Source organism: Phalaenopsis equestris, unplaced genomic scaffold (assembly GCF_001263595.1).
Source record: "Phalaenopsis equestris unplaced genomic scaffold, ASM126359v1 Scaffold000600, whole genome shotgun sequence".
Classification (NCBI taxonomy): Eukaryota; Viridiplantae; Streptophyta; class Magnoliopsida; order Asparagales; family Orchidaceae; genus Phalaenopsis; species Phalaenopsis equestris.
This window is the reverse complement of record NW_018165040.1, coordinates 228613-233690: the sequence shown is the minus strand read 5'-3', so window position 1 is coordinate 233690 and position 5078 is coordinate 228613.

Below are 5078 nucleotides of genomic sequence, written 5' to 3'. Positions count from 1 at the left end.
TCTATCAACCGTTGGTGTGAAAGGGAGAACTGCGAGGAGCCAACCCTAGTACGAGAGGACTGGGTTGGGTCAACCTATGGTGTACTGGTTGTTATGCCAATAGCAGCGCCGGGCAATATCCTCTCGTACTAGGGTTGGCTCGTCGCAGTATTCTGGAAATAGGCGCTTCGCTTTTTCGGTAGAGTGAGAAGTCTATCAGAGAATCTTTTCGATGCGGAAAAAAGACGCAAGTGACGCACTCTTTCATTGTGAAGGGTTCTTTGGTTACTTGATGCTTGAGTCTATTTGGAGGCTTGGTAGGCATAATAGGAGTTCTGTTGCCTTGAGGGGCTGCGGCGTGGAGGCAGTTCTTTTGATGTCAGCTGATGTACGGAGGCACGTGTTGGCCCGGCCCCCCAGGGGGGGGCCCCCCGCCAAGCTGCTAAGATCACCGGAGCGGGTAATGGGACTGGGGCACCATAATCGGGCCGCTTGAAAAACGACACTCTTTATTGTGTGCTCTGAGGAACTCCTGGTACCAGTATTCTTATTGCACCAGGTATAAGAGCTTCCTGAAAAACCAGCATCCACGATACCTGTGGCAGCAACGAATCCCTTCAAATCTGTCATGGAAGTCACATTGGCTTATTAGTCTCTTTGTCCAGATAGCTGGGTCTTTGACTTCAGCAAGAAACTATCTATCCAGGAAAGATGTTCCACTAGAAAGATTCTTGTTATTGCTTCGACTCATATTCCCCAAAAAGTGGATCCCGCTCTAATAGCTCCGAAGAAATTCAATACATGCATTAAGATACTCGAGTGAAAGAGTGAATAGGTTTGATAGAATGAAAGATTGTAGATTTGTTTTTTGCTCAATGTTACGGCCTAAATGCTAAACTCTTGACCCTACTTGTTCGGATGGGTGTTCACCCCAAAGTGTTCCCAGACTGCATGCATACATCCTACTCAAGCTACTCGACCAGATTGCTACAATGAATGTAACGGAGGAGAAGTACCACTAGAAAGAACTCTTTTCTTGTAGAATGAAAGACTCTCTTTTCGTGCTCAGAGTCTATAGGGACAGGAAAGGATTGGGGCTAGAATGAGTACCATTATCTTGAAGAAAGATAAATCTTGGTAAAATGATAAAATTGACGGTACTGAGCGATCATCATCTCTCTTCTACGTGAGATATCCTGCTAGTCTATCCAGGAATGTCTCTGGAATCATCCTAAAATGATGGATGGAACTCTTTTGTCTGTGGAAGAAGAAGTCTTGCTCTAACGCCCGCACCGGATATGGACCGAACTGTCTCACGACGTTGAACCCAGCTCACGGGGAACTTTTGAAAGATGTGGTGTCAAGCTCCTTCTGCGCCGCTAGCGCTACTACTCATTTTTTTCTATCTTCCTAGTGAGTGGAGCCCAGACCTTGACCCAGGACCTTGACCCAGTACCCGAACCTGTTGACAGAGCCTGGCCTGTTGATTGATAGTCCCAACATTGATGTCTATTCTATAGAGGAGTCAAAGCATCGGTGAATGAGCCAAGGACTGGGAAATGGGAAAGAAAACTCTTGCCTTTTTGTTCTTTTAATGTTCTTTACCGCAGGTCTTTCGACCAGATGTGGCTACGAAAAATGCCAGCTATGTTCTCTTTCACTTTGGAACAGTTGGGAGCAAGTCCAGATAGGTTCCTTAATAGCTGATCTTTGAGCACTGATACAGAGTCAAGTGCTTGCCCGCGGCTATTCGTAGATCTGGAGTTCTATAGCTGTGCTACTTTCAATCCTTAGTATGGGGTATTAGGTGAGAGGGCGCCTATCTTTCGGTAGTCTCTCTATAGTAAGGTTAAGGTAAGACTGAGAAGAGAACCATTTATGTGTTGGAGAGATCGTTTCTTATTTTGTGCCGAAGCAATTTATAAAGCGCAAGCCGAAACGGGTGAAATTCAAGGACATTACTTGAATGCAACTGCGGGTACCTATGAAGAAATGAGCCAGCAATCAAGTTTTCTAGAAATCGTGTTTGATTTCCGACGTAGGAAGCATCGAATTGCATGTTTTCAGCATGATTAGGCTGAGGGAAGAAAGCTCTGAGAAACATACGTGTAAATTGAGATTCTCAATCTTTGATATTGGCGCATAATCTCCACCGAAGTCGTGTTGCTTTAGAGTCTATGTCTATAGGTTCGAGAACCTTCTCTCATTGCTACGCACCTGAATTTCACCAAATCATCGCCAGCAATCTGCTCGCTACGCCCTTGGTGTCAAAGGGCGAGTTCCTTTCTTTTCTTTTTCTTGCCCAAAAAAAGTCTATCATTGGAGAAAGACTCTCCCGCGGCAAGGCAGTCCAGCTGCTTTCTTTATCTCGCTTGCCGCGTCTAGCTTCGGCATAAATAGAAACTCCTTGGATACTACTACCAAGATTGACACCCTCCTTTCTAGCCTGAGGCCCTCTAAACTCTTCCTAGACTGCTGGGACTAGATGCCTTTAGCACTCGTATCCCTCTTATTAGATTAGGCATGTTAGGCCCATCTTATCTTACCATGTAATCTGCCCTATTAGGGCAATCTCGTGAGGGAGGATGTTGGTGTAATTATAAATTTATGTTAAATTTATATTTTTTTACATAATACTTCAAGTGTGAAAGTTATGATATCAAATCGACCGATTCTTAGTCTAACCAGATCACATAATAGATATGCTTTTGTCATCAAACCGTCCCAACAGTTAAACCCCGACGATTCAACCAAAAAATCAATGGATCGATTCTTTTAAAAATTATATATTTTTTTTATTTGCTCTTCATTCTAAAAGGTCCACGATTATTATATATATAGAGAGAGAGAGAGAGGGAGGGAGTAGACAGCTAAAAAAGTTGGTAAAATCAAATTAAAATATTGATTATTTATGTGATTAAATTGGGTTGTTGTATACCCAAAAATATCAGTTATTTAGGGAAGGTTTTTGCACATCAAAGTTAAGAAGTCATACCATTCCAAGATGAATTTGTCATCATAGAAGAATATCATTACATTGAAATATACATGTCTATCCTAATTTATAGCGCCCTCTTACACCCATATTAAAATATTTTCCCCCGAGATATTGTGAATAGTCATCGTATCATATGTGATATAATTTTATATTTCTTTTCTTTTGTGTATTGTTGTGAGATATGTACTTCCTGGCATAGAAATGTGACGAAAAAGAACACAAGCAAACACAGATCGTTTACGTGGTTCGATCCAACTGGATCTACGTCCACGGGAGGAAATCAATCAAATATTTCACTAAGGCAAAAGAAATGGAGAATACATAGCTTATACATAGAGATGAGCCCTCATCTTCCTTCTATGGCCTCCCTCTCAAGCGACGCCTTGATACAAGGCCTCAAGATGCTCTCCTCCTCTAACTCTATAGCTATTCTCTCCTCCTTTGTGGTAGCTTAAGATCTCTTCTCCCTTGCTCTCCTAAGCCTCACACCCTTAAGATTTCTTCCCTTACTCTCCTAAGCCTCACATCCTCTCTATTTATAGAAGCAAGAGAGTGGTCGGTGGGAGTTAGGTGAGCGGTAGGTGAACGGTAGGTGAGATGTGGTAGGTGAGCGGTACCACATTACAAAAGTGCCCTTTTACTTTAGTTCATTAATTGGGGGTCAAAATAACATGTATAAAAGAAAAGTTTGAGAAGATGGGAGTCTTTTTCTCTCCTATTCTCCCTCTCTCTCTCTCTCTAAAAACTAAGCTCACAATTTATCTTTTTCTCTCTCTCTCTCTCTCTTAATTTATTTTATATTTGCATGTCAAATTAAGTCAACTTAGACCCTGTCCAAATTAGAAAATTCAAATAAACCGGTAGATTTTTCCTTTGTTTAAAGAACATGAACCGGCCAAAAATACAAAACATGACAAGCGTAACGGAGACTTCATTTTTGTCAACTTTATATTTAAAATAAAGAATATATATATATATAAAAGAGAAATAAGCCCCATTAAAATAGAGAAGATATATAAAAAAAAATATATATATATATATACACACACACCCCTCAATCCTCATGTATTTAAGCATCCACACACATAAACTTCAATTTCTATATGTATCCCAGTTATCTATGCATGAAAAGTGCATTTCACATTCACTAAATTAAAATAGTGAAGATTTGGATGGTCAAAATGTAACCACTACTAATAAACATATTTTATTTTAATTTATAGCTTAAATAAAATAAAATAAAATAAAAATAAAAGAGATGCCAATTGCCTCTTAGCTATAATTTACATTTATAATATAACACATGGTGTCAAATTTATTTGTAACAACACCTATAATCAATAAAATAAATTAAAAAAGGTGTGAGGATATAATCTGAATTTATGCCTTAACAAGCCCTTGTGAAAGGCCATTGGTGACCGTGGGCCTTATTGTAATGGGCCAGCCTACGAGCACATTTTGCATCAATTGTGTTTATCCAAGCTCGGCCCATTACGATTACCTATGGCTCAATGGCTCATCTTTCTACCTGCCCTTTCCCTATTGGGGGTTCTAATTATATTAGTAACATTGTCACTAGTAAATTTTTCATTCTTGAAGAATAAATGAACAGAGATTTGAAGGCTGTATCAAGCGATGGGGTAATACTTCATTGTACTCTGCCACATCCAAGGGGTTGGACTGTTTCAGTAATGCAGGAGAGCCATTATCTTCTCCATTTTGAACTACTTTGTAATTCTACCAGAATATAAATTAATCCAGTAATAATTTAATATAAAATATTAGCATATTATTATTGCATGATGGAATATTCATGATTTCGTCTCGCAAACACAAATCGTCAAGTCTCTCAGCAGATAAATCATAAAGCAATCATCTTCAGATGATGTAAACTCTATCACAAGCAGTTAAATCATTTACAGGGACGAAGGATATCGGCAAATGGATGAAGGTTCAGAGTATTTGTAATTCATTGATTAACACCTTATGACTCTTCATATAATATCCAAAAAAATGTTTGCCATAAAAGCCCCAAGGTTTACAAATCCACCAAAATTTGTCTCCTCCAATAATATGAGGTATCATAGAGAAAAAAAAAAAA